Source organism: Varroa jacobsoni, unplaced genomic scaffold (assembly GCF_002532875.2).
Source record: "Varroa jacobsoni isolate VJ856 unplaced genomic scaffold, vjacob_1.0 scaffold_265, whole genome shotgun sequence".
In the NCBI taxonomy this organism is placed as follows: domain Eukaryota; kingdom Metazoa; phylum Arthropoda; class Arachnida; order Mesostigmata; family Varroidae; genus Varroa; species Varroa jacobsoni.
The window spans coordinates 46,901-70,194 of NW_019213167.1; the positions used below are offsets into that span (position 1 = coordinate 46,901).

The window sequence follows — 23,294 nt, forward strand, 5'->3', positions numbered from 1 at the left end:
TATCATTTGTTGGGTGCTGCTGCTGAAAGTGCTGGTTCAGCACTCAGTTGGGGGAAACCAAACCGAATGTGAGTTAATACGAAGCTACGATGGCGGCAACAAAAAAGGCCAAATGATATTTCTATGAGCGGCTACTGGTATGGTTTGCAGCGACTGGAAAATAAAAAACAGACGTTTGTAGATGGCTTTTATTGCCTTGATCTAGCATTAGCTAACAGGAAATGTTAATAAATATCTGTGTTATTCAGAATTATTTAGAATTAGTCGGTCATCGGACGCGAGTGTGGCTTCTTTTTGCTTACTGTTTACCCTACGGCTATATATGTGTATGCTAGAGTGTGTTACTCGGCCGAGCGTTTACGAATCTGTGGCTAGCAGAACTAGCTCTCATTTATGTAACTAAAGGCTTGTTTCTCAAAGGTGCTAGCGATTTTCATACCAGCTACTTCTCAGCTTAGTTAAAATATGAGGGCTTGGATCAGTGGTAGATTGAGAAACAATGAGAGAACGTTATAGTGAACATAAAGCTGGAAAAATTTAAAATAATTATTCCAGAAATTGCAGGTGGTGCAATAATAATAAGACGCCAAAATTCAATTATCGGCTATAAAATCATCGTTAAATCGAATACCCGTAGGAAAGATACTAGAACTATCCTTCCGAGTGTCAGCATATGAGCTTTACGAAGATTTTCCTTCCTTGTATGAATATCATGACTAAACACAGAAATTTTTGGGCTCGACTGTATAATGGCTGGCAAGTTATAATAATAATAATAATAATAGTAATAAATACTTGACTTCTCAAAGGCCTTTTAAAACATATGCTCTGTGTTTCACTATTAGTACTGCTATATTATTAATATTACTATCACTATATTATTAACTGCGAACGCTCAACAAAAGTTACTGTTTTTACTGCATTGCTGCTTGGAGTTGATTCACTATCCCAAACATACCATGGCTTCATGCTGATCTCATCAATTCACTAAAATTCACTAAAAAAAAAATTAGTTAAAAGTCTCTAGATTTTTAACTTTTTTCTCATACGATTTCCTTGCGAATTGACTCTACTGTGATTGACTTCGCTGCTATATACCCGAGAGTTATTATTATTATCGGAAGTAACAGCGTTTGGTCAAACCCCGCTGATCAGCATGGATGACGCGCGGTTCGCTTCGTGGCATATCGTTGAAAGATTCAGCGGTAAAGTTCATGGAAAAAGCTAGGATCCGTCCTTATGTGACCATGATATTATATTGTATCATATTACTAATGCCTAATTGTTTACCCTTAGTTTTTCCACTGCTTTTCCTAGTCTCTACTGCCTTTCGACTTCCTCATGCCTTCTAAAGTTTCTTTTTCGTTCCTGCGTGGCACGACATCTCTGAAATTCGAGGGTTTCATGGCTGACGAAAATAAGAGACAGCAGAAGGAAAAAGATGCTGTCGTTTCGCGCAGGACTGATTGCTTGACAAGGAAATTCGAGCCGAGAATAGGTGTCGATGAAGGTCGTTTTCGTCCTGCAAAGAAACAGTGCTAAGCGAACAACACGATGGCTTCGCGGCTGAACATTAATATTTGATTGATATCGCGAGTGCTATTCGATTGGTGTAGCAATTATAGCTCAACGCCAGTGTGCTGTTCCGCATCGCACGGATGCCTCCAGTTCCAGGATCATTTCAAGTCGCCAGTTAATCTCCACTCGGCTGAGACTGAGTCGACTAGCGTATTAGCCATATGTGCATGCAGGTATTTTAAAAGCTTCGTTGTGGACTTCGCATTTGAGGGTTACAATTAGTATTGCATAACCGGTATATTAATACTGGCGCGACGCATCTCACCAACGTAATTAATGTGCAGCATAGTTCGCTTGAAGACCCTTTTTTGGTATCAGCTATAAGATTAAAAAAACCTACTTGCAGCTGTACTTGTTGCTCGTATGCCTTCATACGGCGAGGTAGGGGACCACGAGGCGATGGGAAGCAGCAGACACTTCTAAACTTCGTACAAAATTTGATAGCGAGTGATAACCGACACAAAGGACTCGTGAGCGATCGATTTCCAGCGGCGACGGAATCCGACCGATAAAGCGGTGGCGCGAGTAGGAATCGCGACAGTAGAAGCCAGTTAGAAGATTAACCAACCAAACGGCTGGGGTGAAGGGGAAAGTAGTCGCATAACTGAGTCTGTGTGCTTCACTGAAGTGGTCAGTAGTAAATGGGTGAGGGAGGATAGGTTGGTCGAAAAGTTGGTCGAGTGCTTGCAGACTTTGGGTTCGCCTTCCCAAACATCTCCGCTCTAATCAACAGCTGCGGTATGGGGGGCCTCTTACGTTGCACTCCTTTGAAGCGCAGTTTCCACCTTATTAAGGCTATTATCAGAGTGAACGTCAAGCGAATGGGTGTTACCCAACGAGCCAAGCGCCGAGAGGCTGTGCTTGATTGAACTCCGTCGGGCTCCGGACTTGACTAACAACGAAAGTGAGAGAGACGGCGAGCTTCAACGCATTTGTCAGAAGATGGTAAATTTGACTTCAGCTGGCATTGGCGTACAGCTTACTGAAACTTTGTTTCGGTCATATAATGTTTCATCTAATCTGACTGCTGATGGGAGATCTTTTCCCGCTCCTGTGGGGCCAGTTATTGACAGGAGGAAACAATCCTATACTATTTCCGATGGCAGAAGATTCTTCCTAACTATGGGAATCAACAGTATGTTTAAAGGAGAGTACTGCCAAAAAATCGCAAAAAGGAAATGATCTCAATGTCGCGTTGGCCTTCAGCCATGCGCATATGTTTCATCTACACCGAGATATAAAAGAAACTATTGTACATTAGGCGGGCGTATTTGATATAATCCATGCACGATTTGCATTTTACACAGGAATCATGGCCGTTGGTGCATAATCAAACGTAGTTGGTCCAGTAAGATTTTATTCAGCTGTCAAAGTTCGTTTTGGAGTCCCGTAGAGTGATAGAATCTTTGCAGTGGCTGCGGTGAAGGTGAAAGGGAATCGGTTATTTCCGGTCGACTTATTAAATTGGCTGAAGTAACCTAACTTTTTTGTGATTATACAAAGTTCACTTTTAGGTCAAACAGGCATTACGCCATTTTGAGAGCTAAAGAATTCGTGGCTGTTGCATTGAAACAGCCGCTACTCCGCTGTTTTATATCTGAATCTCTATACGACCTTTGTAGTGACTTGACTCAAGGAAAAGATGAATGTTGTTACGTGGATATCTCTGAGAAGTGTCAACCCCTACAAAAAATTAATTTCTACAAAAACCAAAAAGACATTCTCATAATAAAACTGACCGAACCTTCGGTTTGTCGGAGTAAATCATGTATTTTAATATTTCTACTATTTTTTTTTTACCTTCAAGCCTTTTGACCTGACGCACATTATTATTTATTCAGGAACCCACTCTTTTTGTCTTCAAGCTTTCTTTGTTTCCTGGCATCTATTAATATGTATTTCATGCAGCACATTTATAGAGCAGAAAACCGACAGCATCAAGATACATATAATATCAATTGATTCTTAACAATTTTACCTGTTTGTCTGGCAAAGTGAGCTTTAAGCACAGCAACATGCTTTTATATATTCACGTCTATCAAAGAGCTTTGTCATTGACGAGCTGTTTTCCTTACTTGGCGATTTGTGAAGGCTAACTTGCTAAGTTTATTATTGCGTCATCCCAATATTTGACAAATTACGCATAGAGGCTGCAGTACATCTAGAGACGTTCCTTAATAGAAATGCTTGCGGATAATGTTGTGTACCAAAATAAACCTATTATAATTCAGCATTCAGACTTTCTGGTACAGTTATTTCACGAGCGAGGTGTCCAGCGGATATAGTCCAGAAACATCTGAAAACATAGACGAGAGGACCAGTAGGTGAATAAAAGGAGTAGTTCGAAATTTGCGCACCAACTAAGATTGAAGCTCTAGTAACACAGTGACGAAGGCTCTGACTTGAACATTACCAAAAATCCAGACACACGAAATGTCTTCGTTTTACAATAACATATTAAGTCCATTTGAACGTAAGAATAAGACAGTCCTCGTGCTTGAGGGATACTGTGCCCTGCTTTTATCACTAAGCGTCTCTCAGGGATAGGTTACTACTATTATTGATCCCTCTGATCATGCTGATATTTCGAACTGGTAATAGTAATTCTCTTTGAGCTTGGCTAAAATCATCGGCGAACACTATGTGAGGTGCTAATTTTTTCCTCACTGTTTTGCTGTTCGGGAGTGTCCATGTCCATTCTTATTTCCCTTTACTATGTCTTTCATTTGCCGCTGCAAGGATGATGACCCCTGTTTCGGGCGGCAAGCTCATCATATTGTATCGCACGGCATTGGCTCAAGCTTCAGAAGTGAAAGTAGCTTGGGGGGGGAGCGGCCCGCATTCCGATGTTGCTACTGCTGCTAGATGATAGTAAAATACCAACACGAGGTAGGACATTACTTGCATTTGCCCGTCGGCATCTCGCCCTGACGCTTTTTAGCCCTACCGCACACAGACCCAGCTGATGGTATTGTTGTTTTAGGCGTCCGTCGCGAGAGTTGCTTAAATTTGATTTTGCTTTGGTATCGACTGAGTGTCCATTCAACCGCGATCCGCTTATGTTTCGTTCGAAATTTACTCGGGAACAGCTGGCAAGTCGGGATTCAATAGCCGAGAACCCTTCTATTAGGCTCATGTCGCTCTCCTCAGCTGGCAATGTTAGTTGTACCACAAAGATGTACCTTGTGCAGCTGTATTTGCTTACATTTGCCCCCAATTCTCTTCTGTAGTGCAGCTCCAACCAAGCCCCTTCTTTTCCTCCCTCTGCATAATCAGTGATCATTATGGTTACCATCATTATCGTTAAATTCCATATCGTCGTTGTTACTACAGTTATCGTCACTCAAATGAAAAAGCAACCTTTGCTGTCCCGCTTCTGATGAAGAAGTCACATGGAGAAAATTTTTCTTTTAACGGAGAGGAAAAGCAACACGCGAGATTCGTCGCCTACTCGCGCGCGCTAAGACTTACATGACCGCTTAGCGAAGCCGGTGTAGCGGTGATTTGGGCACTAACATGGAGAACTAATAAAGATATGTCTTCTGATGCTAGTAGTACTTCTGCATTCGCTTCTGATTTCGGCGATCCCGCAAGGCCTGGCAAGAAAGCGTTGCCGGTCGTCATTGTAATTGTAGCCACCGTTACTTGATCGGCGTCGTCGCCCACATTAAGTTCTCAGCCTACTCGTTCTTACTTTACGTTAACCTTACGGCTAAATCCCTGGTCTTTTGCTCGACGTTTGTCTCCTAAGACGAGGGAGAACAGTGGAAAGCAGGGTCGAAAGTTTATGGTGGCTGCATAAAAATATATTGCATATAAGGCATATTGTATAGGCACGTTTATGTAGCGTACCTCTGGCTGTGCGCAGGACCCTGCAACACGACGAGCAATTCCTATTGGATAAAAAGTAGATTTCGTAACATATAGAAATTTTTCCTACGGCGTTCGTCGCGGCTAGTCACAGTTGGATTTAAAAGCGATAGCCATCGCAACATGGATGGCTGCAATGTCACTTTTACTGCGCGCGTCGTGCTACATTCCTATGAATAATGACTTTCATCAGTACGTTCAAAAGTCGGCGTATGTTTTTGTGCGTAATACTCCAAACGAAGAGACTAACGTGACTCGACGAAATATATGTGTCCCTTCATGAGTTAGAGTTATTTATCTCTGAATAGAACGATTGCTGCGAAGTTTCACATGACTGCCAGAGAAGTTAACTAGTTTGATAGGATCCGCCGCCGATCGTCGTCATAGTTTCATTGGTGTATTGTGTTTACGATGTTGTTCGTTAAGTCCGCTACAGCTTGAAACCCCAGCTATATTACATCGTCTGGCTCATTGGGAAATTTGCATCTGAGCATACTGCAGCAAGTGCCTGATATTCACGCGGCTTTCCTTGTTCCCAGTTGCCATACCGGGCGCTTGCTTGCTTTTCTTAGATGTCCCGAGCCGAGAATGGTGCTGGGCCGTTATTTTTTAGTCTAATACAGTTATGAGGAAGCATTTATAGATAAACATGATGCAGAGGCAAGCAGCTTCCGCAACCAACGGTTCGTACCAAACTGCGTGAAGGTTCAAGGAGACCGAAGGGCTTTCTCCGCCGCTTGTACAACTACTACTAGCAATATTTACATATAGCGCACGGTGAAGGCTGCAGGACTGCAGCCTGGCCCCTGCACTTCAGGACTCAACTTTCCCCTCTTCAGTTACGAGCTACGCCGTCGTCGGTAAAACTGCTTCTACAGATGCTGTTAGTTTCACTTGTGTCCCGAATTCAGGCAGGAATCTCTCTGTCAATGCACGAATGGACTCGGTAGTGGCATCGACAACGTATCATAGTAGTAGTGAACAGCGTCGAACAGAGTCGAATTTCATGGTAAAGACTGACAATTCATCACGAAAACGGATTCGTACGGAGCTGCGGCCCCTTTTACTACTAGTGGCGCCTTAAAATGTCGGTACAAGACGGAGAAGAGGCCAATACAGGTTTATCAGTATGCGTGTTCCTTGTACATGTGTGCATCTAATCAAAGTATGCTGGGGCCAATGGTGTATAGATAGTAATAAAAACATTTTCCAAACAGCCCTACGAAATAGCGAGAAAAATCACATGTTGTTTAGCATACACCCGAAAAGCGAATCTTGAAATAAGTTGGCAGAAAACATATTTCAGGGTCTTGGCTACATTTTATATCTATAATGGCTGCTTTATTTAATGAAACATTACTTGTTTTATAATTTTTTGAACAATATCTATCTCTTCGATTAAACCTCTAAGCAAAAAAGAAAACTGTTCCACGGAAAAATATTCACTTAACTGAAAAAATTAACTGAGATGTCGTCAGTTATGAATCATTTAAGCAAAAATCATTGATGCTCTACTAGTTCAAACCAAAAGTTATTGAAAACAAAAGAAAAATTAACAGCTCACCCCAAGGTTCAATTATATAGAGAACTTAAAAAGCCAGTAATCTTCTAATATAATATTTCACAAATTATTAACGGTTGTCGAATAAATCGTAAAACACGACCGAACTAATATTGTGCTGTATAGGAAAATAGATCCAGAAAAAATAGGTTAATCTATTTAATTCTTGCATGTTTAGTCTGCCTAGTTTGTTGTAACTAAAACCGTTCGCACAATGTTTTCCGCCTGACCAGCGAACAGCTGAACGAATAACTAGCATTAGCAGTGACCATTGAGCGGGTAGACCATTTGATCACCTCGATGCGGCCATATTGCACCACGAACTGCTAAACGTAAGGCTTTGCTCTCCGACTTAAGCCTTTGTTGACACTAAGAGGGGCTATCAATATTTGGCGTTGCAAGATACAGAATGTTCCGCCTTCGTCGCGGAACGCATCAGTCTGCCGCGTTCAGTTCTGTAACGACGATGTATGTGTGCACTCCGCTGATCAGCGGTAGTTTATACGGAGCGAACCGACTCTAAACGGCTCAATGTTTGCAGCCGAGATATCAAGCACACAGAGAGGATCAGGACGGTATAAAAACGAGGAAAAACAGATAGAAAATTAGAAAAAAATGGGTACACTGTCACGTTGTAGATGATAAGGCTGAAGGAAACTAGCGCAAGGAAGAAAAAAGGAAAGAAAAGACTGAATAAGGAACTGATGTAGAAAATATAAGTTTTTATGACTGTTGATAGATGTGTCGTAAACGGGGGGGGGGGGGGGATAACGGAAGTGGCAAACTGAATATTGTAAAACTGATAAAACTGTTGTAGTTACTTAGTTTCCAAGGAACCACAATAATTTTATCCATACGAAATAATTGAATTTAAAAAATGTAATTTCTATTCAGTTTATTTTTTATATTTATATTATATTTATTATATATTTAACTCATTTTTGTGGAGGTTGATATTAATTTCGCTACTACTTTTAGCTACTATTGCTCTTAGGAATAGTTCCAGCATAATAATGATAATAATCATAATGAAACTATATTACGTGTTTACGTGCTATTTGGAGATTTTATCGTTTCTGTCAATATAGTTTTGTTGTTCGCTGTCGTTCAACGTTTTTATTCTAACTCAATATATAATTTCCGAAAAAGGAAGCGAACTAAAACTAGGTTGCAATAAAATCTCGCGGTGAGTGTGAGGCATCTGCAAAAAATTGCACTTCTTGAAACAATATTTCATTTTCTGTATCACGCTTCGTCTTTCTTGGATAACGTTTTTACGGTGATGGGGTCTGCGATCTTGGCCCAAAAAATTTGATCCAAGCGTGATCGAAGTTGTAATACAACAGTTGCAGAATTTGTTAACATTCGTTCGCAAGCTGGAAGCTAAACATGGGCTGTCATATAAAAATTTTGCCGTTAAACTTTTCATTCTTGTGCGATCGGTACGTGTCACTAAAAAACACAAATCCACAGATATCGCTGTTTCAGCTATCCCTTATCGTCTTTATGTAAACACCGTTCTTTCCTTTTCGCCTTGAGCGCGCGCTGAAAATCGCTCTGTTGCAGTTTCTGTCTGCAGTTCTGCGTGTCTATACAACCTCGTGATATGGCTAAAGGCGCTCTTTGTGTCTTTGCCGTTCCTACCGTTGCGCGGAAAGGCTGTCGCGAGCTTCTCCTGCTTTCGGCTTCCATAACAGCTGCCGCAATGTGTGAGCAAGAAGTGCTAGAAGTGGAGGTGGAGGTTTGCACCCCTCATTCCTCCTTGCCTCTGACCCTTTCGTAAGAGAACTTATGTAGCTGTATGGCAAGCTCTTTGTTGTCGCCGCATTGGGTAACCGAGCTGGTCGATATGGAGCAGCCGCCGATTCATTGCTAACGTTACCGATAGTCTCTGATGGGAATTTGCTTGTGATTGGTATACTATAACATACATAGTTCGCAGCACTCGCGCAACAACAGTCGCGTTAGCGACCGAGAACAGCTTTACCCGATTAGGACTGAACGGAGCCGAGCTCTCTGACCTAAACTCTGTCCGGAGGTCAGAGATACGCCATATCTTGATGGTAACGGCAGGGGCAGCTGTAGTGCTGCAGCTGCATCGGTGGACATACCAGCAAAAGCGAACGCAGGATCAAACAGATAGCCCAACGAACCAGCCTGTTGGTGATAGAACTGGCGCCTAGGAGGTGGGAATATGGATAATTCCTATGGGATCCGGCGAACCAACGCAGAAGAGATGAAGCCTGCTTTGAGCAGACGTGGCGGGTAAAGGAAGAAGTCTTGTACGCTGACTTGTGGCAGTAGGACATTCCTACCTATCGTCCTGTTGCTATCACCATTACTGCTGCACCTCAGTCTGCATGGGTCGCAAGCAATGGACCTGTGTCGTCACTATGCTGTGCATGGTTTGTTTAGTGTTCGATTGCCGCCCCCCGGCAACAACGTCTATGGTGGCACTGGTTCGTGTGCCCCGATAATGACCTACAGGACAACATACGAAGACTGTGTTGGCCTGTATAGCCGTGTCGTTGTAGACGGGTACTGTACCGAAAGTAATTCTGTAGCTTGAATGGCCTATCTGTACCACGAATAAAAATTGAACAGATAACGGCGTAGCGGTGAATTTTACTTTAATTTCTCTGTGTAGAAAAATTAAAGAAGTAAAATAGCGAAAAAAAAACAGACGGATGAACTAACGAACGAAGACGACAACAAGATGGCACCGGAAATGAAAGAATCGGCGAAAAACTGAAATACTTGCCTTCCTTGCATGTTTACCTTTTTATCGTCACTTTCCTTTCAGCTACTATGGTTCAACTTACGTACTTTATTCTATAGATTCCCCAAAGCATTGGTCCACCGAAAAACTAGAAGTGCCGTGGTCAGCTCTATAGAGGCGGGGATCTGCTGGGTATTTGAATTGTATATTTTATGCGTATTGAAAATCGTCGTAATCTTCGTTCTTTTCGTAAAGGTATACTATGAGTGGATGACAAAACAAATCTTTCAGCTTAGCTGGTTGGAAATGAAACAATAATGTATCTTGGTGTGTCAATGAAAGTGGGATTTCTTTCTTCAACAACCCACCTTCGGCAATAACCGCATTTTCAGTTTAAAATGCTGAGCCTTACAAGCTACAATTACGAAATTATAACCCAGTTTTGCGAACACAGGGGCTGACTGACTTACCTAGATAAATGATGTTGTTTTATGATTTCATATTCAATATCCAGGTTCACTCTTGATTTTGTATGCGAGATGTGAAAACACGTAGTCCTGAACGTCTAACATAGCATAACCGGTTTGGCAATGAAACGCTCGGCTTTTCGGTGTGCCGTAGGCGAAAGAGATAAGCAGGCTCAGGCAATCTGATGTTGTCTTGCTCTGAGTCGTAAGGGCCGGAGCCCACCGCCGTTAAGCTGCGAGCTTTGCCCTACTATAGCGTCTCTCCTCTCCTGCCGTGTTTAGATGAACAGCGCAGATAGCCTTTGCAGTAAGAAAATACTTAACGGCGACAGGCGACTGAGTGAATTGAGAACAACTACGGCGACTCGGCTACGACGACGAGCACAAGGGTGAGCCTGAAGACGAGGATAATGATGTCGTCCTTACAAAGGTCACTGATTAAGGTCAATCACCGGTTTACGTTTCTGCCGCTGGAACGCTGCTGTTATTGCAGCTGACGCTGTTCGAGCAGGACTACCCATTTGTTATTCTGCGTAGAAAAGCGCAAAGCTAGTAAGAGTAGTAGAAAGCAACACGGACTACGGCCGAACGCCAACTTCGCACTAGCTAGATCCATGTGCAGACAGCGTCAGATTGCGGCCGATCCAAAAGTTGAATGCGTGCATAAAAAAATATGTACGTAGCTTTGATAGGACCGCCTAATCGTATAAGAAAAATAATTCTGTGATCGTTAGAGAAACGCAGAATAGTGTAACAAACACCTTCATTTTGTGAGAAGCGTCTATACAGTTTGATCGGGTGGGAAAAAGTAAGTTATTGCGAGGGATCACCGAAACTTGGAAGTGCTTATCGCCTCTAACTCTACATATATAAGCCCTATAGAGTTTTGATTTAAGCGACTTAAGAAAACGTCTGAAACAAATAAACAATACTTTCACTGTTGTTTCTAGTATAGCTGTGTGTATAGTCTACAGAGTTTCAATTTCAGTTCATGTTTGATATTTACATTCAATTTGCGGGCCCAATTATAGAATTAAATAGGGATTTATCTGTATAAATATTATTTGCCGCACAGTTTGTGAGTTGCGTCTGCCTCGGATCAGATATGCCTCGAATCTAGCTAGGAGACTATACTTTTAAACAAACAATAAAACGTTGCTAACGTATAATAGTTTAAATAATTACGAAAACGTTCACCATTTAGTAATAATTTTAATAGAGTTGACATGCCATGGTATTATCTACTAGAGGTGGGTCCCTGTATGTTGTGTTGTACTGTATATGAAAAGGGGTAGTAACTATTTCGAATTCCTCCGACTCAGTCTATATATACGTATAATAGATACAATAAATGGACTAAAAACGACCCAAAAAGCTAGCGCAATGGCTTTTTTCCCTATAGAAAGAATGCGGAGATCTTTATGTTACGTATTAGTTGATTAAGGCGTCGATTACAACTTGTCCCTTGTGTAATTAATATGGTATACAAACATATCTTATGCGGCATATATATATGACCCTAACCATTTTGGTCACCTATGGAGTCGCGCATTACGCCACACGTTTACGTAGAAGACGGATGGGGCCCGTGGCACTGGTATGCGCCGTTGTTGTTGCCATTGCTAGCCGTATTGCAATGTCGAAGTGCGTATAATTAAAACACCACGTATGGAGAATTGAGACTGACGTTGAACATGTTCTATATTTCTGTTTATGCCAAGTTAATTAGGCTTGCTATTGTACAGCACTGCTCATGGCAGTACTAGTAGAAGTGAGAGACGCTTCTCCGGCTGTTAGGGGATGCGATATGCAGGTGGAAAAGCGTGACAGTAGGGGCGGGAGAGGCAGATACTGAAACTAGTGCGGGCTTGTTTCAGTATCTGCCTGATATTTATAGGATACTAAGGGCGTGCATAGCAGCGGCTTGCGGCCCAAACACGGGGCGCCCAGGGAGTAATTCGTCCCAGCGGTCTCAGCTAAGTCAGAGAAGAAGAGCTTGTTAAGCTGTTGGTGGAAATCAAGAGAAAATTCTAGCTAGAGAGAGAAAAAGGGGGGGGGGGACATGTACACGTGGGAAAACGGGGACGATAAGGGGATAGTAGACAGATGTATCGTTGTTTTGGAATGGTACAAGTGAAGGTAGGGGGCATAATGACAGGAAAGGAAAAGCTTAGTGGGACAGCAAAATAGCTAGGACTCAGTTTTGTAATTTCAGCGAACATATATGTATATATATATATATACATATAGACGCTTAAAGTAAATTACTGAGCACTAACTTGGCTGACAATGCTGTTCTTGGTGAGCAATTTGCTATAATATTGACCCCATCCAATAGAAGGCACCTCATAGAGTACATTAACGGATATTTAATTATAACTAACCTTTAAGAAATTCACAACAGATACAACCCTATAAATAATCATACCGGTTTGAACAAGGTTTAGCACCTAATGGTGGTTTGGCTGAAAATCCCACTAGCCTGATCTTGTTGAAATATCTCCAGCCATTGATAAGCAGGAAATAAACAAAGCAATTTTGAAAAAGAACATAACTTGTCTTTACAGCTAAATCTAAGTAAGACGAGATCGCTCAGAATATTGAGCACTAAGTAAGCGTCGATTTTTAGTAAGCGCTAGATGCACAGTTATTTCTATGATAGGTATAAAAATATAGGCTTAGAGCTCATTTTGTAGCCGATAAACGTCTGGATCAGGGTAAACTTTGCCGCTGAAATGCAAGTCAGACTGATCCTACTGTTCTTATTAAACATATCTATAGCAAAATACGTATACTGGCCTTTTTATTCCACTGGTAGGTCGTGGGGCGCTCTTGATCCAGTTGGGAATGTCGAAAAAGGAACAATTTCTAGGTGCATTGGCTGGCGAGTTAGCTGGGGTCTATTCATCAGCCTTATACGAACATATAGTAACGAATTTATTATTATCCAGGAAATTAAGGGAACGATGTGTATTATCTTTACTTGTACTCTAAACGCACTCATTCCTTTTAAGTTAGAAAATCTGCCAGCGTCTTGATTTTTCTATAAAAGTGATTTTATATCGTTTCTAGATTTTGTGAGCTTTTACTCGCTCACGACTTTGATGTGATTTGTCAAGAATGCTGAGGCGACGCCACGATATCTCACGCGGAGAATTCACTAGCGCTTGGTAGTGGAAACAGAGCGGCAGACGATAATTCTAAACAAAAGATTTATCCGATAGGTGTTAATCAAACTACTTTCGACTCCGACGAATACAATAGTCTCAATTGAGTCACGCCAAATGAAAACAAGCAAAACAGGTAACAGTTGTTACCTCCATATTGTTCCTCCAACCATAACAGTCGATGCTGGGTAGGTCGGCCATGTTGCTTTGGTAGAGTGACGCAGCTGTTGCACGTCTATTTTCTCAAACGGCGTTAACCATTTACAACGGCCCTACTATGATCACCCACTGACTGTTTGGAAATCAGGAGAAGTAGCACTTAACTCCATCTAGATTCAATACGGTACACGATAAACGACACAGTTTCGCGACAATCGGCAAACAAATGAGGCGACCGTGCATTGAATGCTCCTCGCTTCTCCATATGCGTACATGTCTATCCTCAAGTCGTCAATATAGTTACACTAACATTAGTAACGGTTGCAGTGACGCAAACACCTCTGCATGCATGCGAGACTATCAAGTGCTTACGGAAGAAAGCTACGGCCTGATGCAAACGCTGCGACGGAGCACGTCGTCACTGCTGACAATGGCGAGACGACAGCATAGATATAATTGTTGTATGTGGAGGTAACTAATGGTTTAGGGAAGGACGAAGAGGCGTTTGCGATACTGTTGATTCCCTGAGGAGTGAGTCGAATATGTACAGCGGAAGCAGAATGCGGTACACATTAATTCCTCCGTCTTTTCCTGTCGGCTGAGCCGTCAGACGGTGTCGCTACATGGATACAGTTCTGCTGTCCTCAATGCTATTGGTGTTAGTGGGGACTCTGTGGTTTTCGGAGGTAGGAAGGTTGGACAAACTGAGAGACGATGATGGGAAAATATTGTTGCCAGCTGCCCTGCCAATCGGAAGAGCATATGACATGCATTCAGCCAAAGGTGCCGTCACCCGTTACTAGCATTACGACCACCAACAATTGCTATAATCGATATATACGCGCATATACAATATGCGTGAGTATATATGCAAATCCTGTAGTGCACAGTATTGCATGGTGCAGTTGTTGTGCAGTGTGCATGAGTAGAGAAATGAACATTGCTACATTAGGCGCTGTGCCGGGTGGCGGCGAATAACGGATGTGTTTAAATAGATGGAGCGGTGTACGATTGAATCCTGCTGCTCCGACTGGCACCGGTTTGACTCGCTGACTGGACACATGGATGCGACCGCGGGGCACGCTACATACAACACTTCCTTCTGTGTGCGTCACCTACGTTGTACAGCACTCAAAAACGCCATATCGCGGTGTCAAGAGGCGGTACAAACAGCCCACTCTGCACTCCAGCGATCGCCGCCCAAATCGAAAGTTCGCACTCTGCTATCCTACGCGTGCGTTATTGAAACGGTAGATATGGTATTGCACGAAACAAAGGTTAGGCGGTGGCACGATGCTGCCTCGGCGGTGGAGAGCTACGGTTACGTCGATGATTATACCGGCCGTGATCGAGTAGTAAAGCGCACTTCATGTAATTAGCGTCGTCGAGACCAGGGAAGAGTAGAAAGGGTGACTTACCAGCACTGTGACCGCGAGGCTGGTAATCAGCATGCCGAAAGGTTTATTGTGTGGATAGAGAGAAGGAGTGCGGAAATGGGGTAAACGAGCAGAGCCAATTGCATGACACTCTCAACCTTGTCGCTTCATCCATGTGGAGCATTCAACAAAGCACATGAGCTATACATTACTATTACTAGTATCGCTGCGGCTAGACGTTGCGGTGGCGGCGATGCGGCGAGAATGAGGGTCCTAATAAAAGCTGGTTTGTCGACTCTTTGTTGCGGCCTGTCCTATATCGTTTCAAATACCTGAAGTTCCCGGTTAGTAGTAATTGTAGTCGTCGTCGTCAGGATTAGTTCTGTTGTGCCATTGCTTTTTAGACAACGAAGACAAAATAATAAGGAGGAATAAAAGTTAGAAGAGGGCGTTAATAGGATCTTCTCTTCTTACGCGCAGGCTCTCCTTGAAACTCAGCCAGCTAAGATGAACGATCTTCCGGTAAGATCAGAGCAAAAGGCTGCGATTCTTACACATTGATTGATCGCGGTCTAGGGGTCATACCTCCCCCGAACAAGCAGGACCACGGACGATTCATTTAAAACCGAAGTAGACACACGTACCCACAACTAGATACACACAAACTATAATCGTGAACACGGTTCTAAGGGTGAACACAGTCGAATATAGTTGATCAAGAGTTTTGTATGTTAAGCGAATTAATAAGCAAAATGGAAAAATCACTAAAGATTTGGAGTTTATCTTTGCAAAACTGACCGAACAGTTTAATCATTTGAGGACATTCAATACCAGGCTACCGTATTACTTGCTGTATAGGAGATTTGCGGAAACTTGGCCTCGTTTAGTTCACATTATAATGTGGCGTTACATTATTATAACAGGCGTGACTAAATAAGAGACATTATAATCTAATAGAGTAGCTTGCTTGGAGAAATGTTTTTTTCTGTGGATTGTGCAGGCCACCAGCGGAAGATATAAACCTATTTTATTTTGTCGTCCAATAAATATAATAACTTTACATAATTATTAAATACATTTGTTACCTGACATAGACGTTTTTCAGTTATTTTCAGATATCAGAAAACCGTTTGGGCGAAATAGCTAAACTGATTAAGTGGCGTTTAAGTGGATACATACATTACGACTAATTCAGTTGGACAGATTTAAAAACGAATGCATCTTTATGAGATCAACATCAGTTGCCAGATATTCGCCTAGGTCTCATCTGCATCACTATAAAGGACTGATACTGTCTATAGACTTTCGTTAGCACTACTCTGTTGAAGCTCAAAAATAGGTTGGAAAAGAGGGAGGGAAACAATTGCTGCAGAATAAGAGCAGGGTTTTGCGTAGATTCTTACGTTTATATCCTAATCAGACCCGCCTGGGGTATTTGCCCGCGTTGTTTCGAACAGCCTCGAAACCTTCTCAGACGAATGGGACGGCTAAATATGCTATCTGTACATGGGTATTATTTCTCCCATCTCGGCTGCTACGCAATGAGGATGCCATCTTTTCATACGCTCATACGTTCCGGCTGATTTATGTTAAAGTTTACCTTAGCCAAGCCGGACCACCTCAGCCGACTGGACAAGAACAATGTACATTCAACGAACGTACACGGAGCCTCCATGACATAGCTAGCGATGACGCCCAACGATGGACGAACGGGCGAAAGACCGGCGAGCCGGCCGCCAATTGTCTACCTTGGTTCAAGGCTTAGTAAGCGAGTGAGGCAGTGGCTGCGATGGCAGAACACCCCCATCTACCTACCTGTCTGCCTGATTTCGGTGCAAAAGGCGAGAGGGTCCGGCTCACCGACGCAAACAAGGACACAAAGACACCGGGAGGCCTATTAACGACTACGAAGTCTTTATTCTTTCTTTTTAGCTCTTCTTGTTGTCTCTGTTTTTCGACTGTGTAATGCCTTATTTCCTGCCGTTGCTGGGGCTATAGCCCCTGCTCTTTGCACTGGTAGCGAGTGCAGCCTTCAGGGCAAAATATACATATATGTGATTTGTGAATGCGTGTTTTCTGCTGCAGACAACAAAGTTGAGTCAGGCCGGTGAGAGCGACAGCGGTAACATACAGACGATTCAAACTCAACCAACCAAAGCTGGAGCAACAAACGCGAAGTCTTCTTCGCGTCTTACGTGGCGACTTTTCACTTGTGCTGCCGCCTTCGCTGCCCCGCGAACACGATATTTGACATTGAGCGTCAACATAGGTGTGCGTTGTGCTGCGCATACCAAACCAGCAGCAGCAATCGTAGCGAGAGGAAAAAAAAAGCAAAAGGATTGGCTTTTTTACATTCCGGGCTTGCCTCGGAGCGTGGATCGGTCGAGAGAAGAAGCAAGGGTAGTCAGGCTTGGGGATTTAAGAATAAGGGAGCCGCCGGGACGTGAAGTGATGGCATGACCAAACGGAACAGCTGTACCATCTATACTGAAGGGTAAAGGAAAGTTTCAGTTTGTACATCGCCACCGCCATCGCTGCCACCTCCATACTTCACCTTTCCAGACTGGATAGGAAGTTAACTTTTGAGACTTATCCTCGGCCCACTCTCTAATCCACTACCGCTAACAGGGCGGCCTGGTCCCGTAGGTCCGAACTGTTCACGTTGCTTCTAATGTAAATACGCCGTAACGACAAGACGCAGGAGTGACGAGAATGAAAAGAAAAACAAAGGTACACTTTCCATGTGTTATAGCGAAGGTATGCAATGTGTACGTTTGATGTTTTTTTCGAATGCCTGGATTAAAAAGCTTTCCTATTGGATTGAATATGTAGAGAATAACTTTAGCGGACTTCTGTTGACACAGAATAAATGTCACTGTTTTTTTTTTATTTTATTTATTATTAAATGTTGCAACCGCCTAACCGGTTTTCAGTGTTATAAGATATCGCTTGTAAGATAGAAAAATGTGCATTTTTCTGGTTTAAAAAGAACAGCTTTTTCCAAAAGTGAGAGTTGACGAGGCATTACGCCGTCGATTATTGCGTTTAATGCTGTTATACTATGCCTGCATCATTTTAACTCAACGTTCTGTACACTTAGGCAGTTGGATCTTACCATGAAGCGGTATTATACATAGCGGAACAATTATAACAGGTGCATATGTTATTAGGTCCATTCGTAGTGTCGATCTACTGGGTAAATGTTTAACAGTCACAACTTTATTTCAACGAACGTAGGCCGAAGTATTGCCCTGAAAAACAGCAGCTATCAATGTATAAGATAACAGACGATATTAAAAATAGTTTGATAGGTTCTTCTGTCCAATCGAAGGGCTGCAAGTTTGATTTAGCTCTATGACAACTCTACCATGTATGTATGTATGAACAGCATATGTGCTGCACCTGCTAATGCTTCATAGTTTTAACGAACGTTGCGGATTACTAGGGAATTTTTAACACATACCGCGGAGCGGCGTTCCACCTAACTACATCTATACTATTAGCAGTCCAAATGCTAGTACTCTGTGCTGCTTCTGTTCTATTATATGCAGCACTACTGCCACATGGCTAAATTGCCTTACATGATAACCTCTTCTCGTTATGCTTTTCTTTCTATGGCCTTTGTTGCCTGCGGCCAGCGGACCCAAAGAAACCTCTGCTCTATATTATGAAATTCAAGACAAATCTTCTATATCATCCTATCTACAGAAACGTATGTGCCTGTATGTATCTATCTAAAGAGATTTTTGCCTTTGTCTCTGAAACATGTGACGTCCTCTTTCGCCATTATCTTTGTCGCATGATGTTACTTGGTCGATGCCCACTTGGTGATGCCTGTCTTGGTGGTCTGTTGTACGGGACTTTTGCTTTTGGCGTGGCGGGGCGTCTTTCCTTACAGCATCATGTTTTTCTGTTTTTGTCAGCCCATACCGTCGCCTTTTGCCTTCCCTTTATTCTCCGGGACGTTCCATGGCATGCTTGCGCTCGATACATCAAGACCGTTCAGCAATTCGTCTTTGTTCGCTGTTGCTGTCTCCTTGTATGTGTACGGTTTTTCTGCTGCTAGCTTTCAGTAAAGTCGACGGAGTAGCAGTCCAAAAAGGGGTAGATGGCTTCAATCCTTTCCTGGTTACTGCCCTTTGCGCTTTGTACCTGGTGGCCATCCGTCGCAACCGATAAGGCCAAGCAGAAATAGGCCGCCAGCCACCTATAGGCTTAGCGCTTCCCGTATGGACGCTGAGTGTTGGCTGGAAAGCTGGGAGGGCGCTGCGTTGATAACTGGATATACCAGGAGGATCGGGAAGGAGTCCGTCTGGGAGTTTCAGATGGGAAGCATATAATAAGCTGTAAGCAGGTAGTAGTGCTAAGTGGCCGAAAGGCTAGGTAAAATGAAAGAGAACTGCTGAAAAAATGGGCTGACTCTTTCCAGAGATGTGAGGCCACATCGACGGCGCAATGTAGGAGTCGGCTGTAAGCAGCAGCACCAGTAATAGTGGTGGTAGTCGTTGTAATAACTAGCGGAGAAAAAGCAATGCACACCAATCCTAACAGGGGACTCGGTAGCTCATAGTCAGGCATAGTCGTAAAAGGTACGCATAGGTGGCAGAAAGCAAAAGTAGTAACGCCGGCAACCAGAGTAAGAGTACAGTTCAGATGTTGGTGTTGCTGGCTTGTGATGTCAGGGGTGGTCGATATACAGCAGCAGTTGAGCGGCAGCTGGGCTAGAACTATAGCGTCTGCTTCTGCCCCTATCGTGGCAGAGCACGATACGGACCTCGATGGTTAGTCACTCTTAGCATTGGTGTGATGGGTACGGGGCGGATGTGTTGCGGGCAACCAATGCCTGGAAGATTGAGAGCGAGAGGTAAACTGAAAGGAATGACAGATGGCGGGTTGTTGGCATGAAAGAATGTGCTCGAGAAAAACGAAGAACTGCAGGTGAAAGGAAAGTAGTAAATGTTGAACGGAGTGAGATGGAACAGTGCTGCAGTCGGCTTTCAACATGCACAGTCGGTCCTGCGGTAAACGAGTGGCGTGCTGGAAGTAGCGAAACAGAGGTAGTAGTAAACTGACCTTAAACCCGTCTTCCTCGTGTTTTATACCGGTCAAAATAAACGGGTGTCGAGACGGGGCTAGTGAAGATGTGGAAAGACGTCGCCTGCAACCTCGGTGCTGTTAGTTTTCCAGAGGCCAACAGCCTTTAGCATAGCAAAAGCAGCAGGTAGAGAACCCTGCAGCGGCCCTTCTTGATTGCCTGTCCTTGGCTGCATTGGTCGGTCGTGCAACGCGCGTGTCCAGTAGGAGTTGTAGCATCAGGATCTCTAATTGCTAATCTCTAATAATTAAGTAGTAACTACTACTTGTTGCAAATAGCCAACTGGAGGCAGCCATGTGGAAGCGAAGAAAGGCGCCCGCTAAGCAAGGAACTGTGCGACCGCATGTAGCTTGCAATAGTGATAGTGTTCAGTCGACTTTGAGTGTATGTGTACATGTGGGATGCGGTAGCTGGGACGGGACGGATAGGTTGAGCAAGTAAATGAGAGCAGAAGTATCCGCTGCTGGTGATGGCGGCGGTGGCGGATGTAAGGAACCTAATGTCTGCGGCGATGGATGAATTCTGGATGGGAAAAGGGTGAAGTTTCTAACTCGTTGTGTATGCGCGTGTGTGCGGTGCGACGGGAGCAAACGAAGAGCAGACCTCTATATTGGCGAATGGAAGGAAGGATGGATGAAAATACGTCAGACAGGAGAATGGGAGATAAACGGCAGACATTGCTTTTCTTCGGTATGGAGAAAAGACGGTGGAGTATCACTGAGAGGTTAGCACAGCCGTAAGCGGCTGCGGTATGGGCGATGCTCGGAAAAAAGAGATGGACGTCGACTAGAGAAATATATGCCAAAACGGATGGAACAGACAGCAGTGTCAGAAACCGATGCTCAAGAAAGTAGCGGTAGCGGCCGCAACACCGGTGGCGTCTGGAGAGTGTAACGGGAACGTACGAATCAACGGGAACCGAATCGAAGAATAAAAGGAAGATAAAGAGAAACAGCCAACGACGACCCACAAACGTGGATGGGTTGCTTTCGTACACCAATCGCCAGTATCCGCAGTTCGATCTTGCCCCTGTTCGTTGATTTTGATTTTGGCCTTGGTTTTCTCGCTGAATTTACTGATTTGATTCTTCGGTGGACGACAGCAGCACTACAAGGGCACGAGCAGCCGGCGTCGAAATCGGTCAGAAACCGAATCTTGAGGATTCGAAAAACAGTTTTGCAGCGTTTGATCCTAACGTCGACCTTCTCGCTATCTTCGTCGGTAACAGAATGACGTTCGCTGACAAAAACGGAGTGGATGAAGCGAAAGAGTTACGTCGATTCAACTAGGCAAGAGGGAACGATAAAAGCTCAGAAATGAGTTCCCACCGAAGTTCCCTACTTATTTTTTCATCGTCTCTAACCACAGCCATCTGAGTCACCTCAGCAGGCGAATACGTGGTAACACTAAAGAAATAAGTGCAATAGATAGACCGAGTGAGACATAGGGCGAGGAGCAGAACCGAAGGATAAACAGCATAGGGAGACAACACAGAGGAAAGAGAGAAAACTATAATAGAAGGGTGAAGTGGGCCGCGTGCTCCGTCAGGCACTGCGTTTTCCCAACTTTGCATATGAATTCTGTCCTTTGTTTATGTTTCGCTTCCCTTTTTCCTATTCGCATTGGACTTAGTATGGCCTCTGCTTGCAGTTGTCTCTGAACCGTTAGCAGATCCTCATCGAGGGTCGAACAAGGCTAGCAGTAGCAGCAGCAGCTCGTAACGAATCAGCGATTCAACCGACAACAGAATGTTAATAGCTTCGTTGTATGGCAGAACGGAACATAGTGATTATGAAAAGCGTTAGGCAAAAAAAGAGTTAAAAGCATTGAGCGTAATGGTCATCGGCATACGATCTTTTGTACACTTCGATAGAGTCCATTAAACCAGCGAACAATGAATACCCATCGCAACTTTGCCGTCTTGCTGTGCAGTCCTCCGATGTGAAACGTGGCAGCACAAGAAGTGGTACTCGCTAAAGTCCGGTAGGATGCGTTACAGTAACCAAGGATCGTATTTTAATCCAGCCAATTTCGTTACCCCTACGAGCGAACACCATGACATGTCTTCGGCGTTTTCGCGAAGAAGTCCCTTTGCCGTGTTAGTACATCATAGACGCTGAAAGCTCAAATTAGTCTTGTTTCGCCTTTCACCTAAACATCGTCGTACCTTAGTGAGCACTGTTCCTGAGTTTACCGAAGTAGAAGGCATATTCTGGCTAAACAAGCCAACGATTGCCTTTCCCAGCGACGGTCGCAGTCCGTCGAATTTTTTACGACGGAAAACGGTGAAAATGTGGGTAGCAAAAGAGGGGTTTGGGGTGACCCAGCAACACCAGCAGAAGGAGTAGTTCATTCAGTTGGCTGCGTCCGGGAACGGTGACTATCGAGTGAATCAAAGCTGCAGTAACTGCGGCTTTCGACTGTACGTGCTGGTAACACAACCAAACCCTACGTGCCACTGACGTTCAAGCTGATACTGGCGACGAAGCGAGATTAGCGTGAACGACAGGAGTGAGAACGAAAAGTGGGCAAGAGCAGAGCTAGAAAATACAGAGGAGGCACCGTTCCCTAGACACTCTGCAAATGTTTCAGCATCTCGAAAGGAGCGCTGGCTATCTCTAGATGGCGGATACCCACGGGAGGACCTCTACAATATTTACGAAGAAAAGAGGAATACTCCGGCGGAATGGGGACCAATCCGTGTGGAGGAACGGCAACTTGCTTCCCCCATTGGCATCATCTCTGTGCGGGATCTGTGCACTGCCTTTTGGACGCTTTCCAGCAGCCTGCTTGCCAGCTTTCGTTGTCGCACGAAAGGCCCACCATGTTACGATGGCCGCTGGGCGAGCGATCGCAATAACGGCGTCGGTTTAGTATTTTCTGTACACTTAGCAAGCTCGCTGCTTAGTCTGTTTTGTGCACTTACTCTGCGCCATGTGAAAGGCCGAAAGCCCCCAGAAGAAAGGGCGCAAGGAACTCGCTGCTGCTGCTGCTGCTTACTGTACAGCAGGGGAATAACTGGACTGAGTTGGTGAAGAGAAAGATCCAGCCTGGGAGGCAGCGAATCCACGCAGAGAGGTAAGAGGAATAGCAGGCATTGCCATAGCAGCGGTCCTTACTGCTTGTTCGCTACTCTGCGGACGCTTAATCACTAGCGACGGAAAGGAGTGATCTTCAAGCAGTGTTGCCCATTGCATCACGTTGTGGCACGAGTGCCGACCTACAGTTTCGCTCAAGACATCTTCAGTCACTTACAGGGCTAGGGCTGCTAGTACTGGTTTTGCGAGCCGTAAGGATCGTAG

General features: G+C 44.0%; 1 protein-coding gene and 1 long non-coding RNA gene across 4 annotated transcripts in view; one reads left to right on the top strand and one right to left on the bottom strand.

Annotated features, from left to right (window-relative positions):
- p120ctn (adherens junction protein p120) overlaps window positions 1–23,294 on the top strand; it is a 103,106-nt gene that overhangs the window by 7,673 nt on the left and 72,139 nt on the right. The window lies entirely within an intron of this gene.
- On the bottom strand, window positions 3,644–13,885 carry LOC111258797 (uncharacterized). Its single transcript, XR_015310288.1, has 3 exons — window positions 13,513–13,885; window positions 12,995–13,107; window positions 3,644–3,874 (listed from the first exon to the last, which is right to left on the bottom strand). It is a non-coding gene; the product is annotated as an uncharacterized LOC111258797 (long non-coding RNA).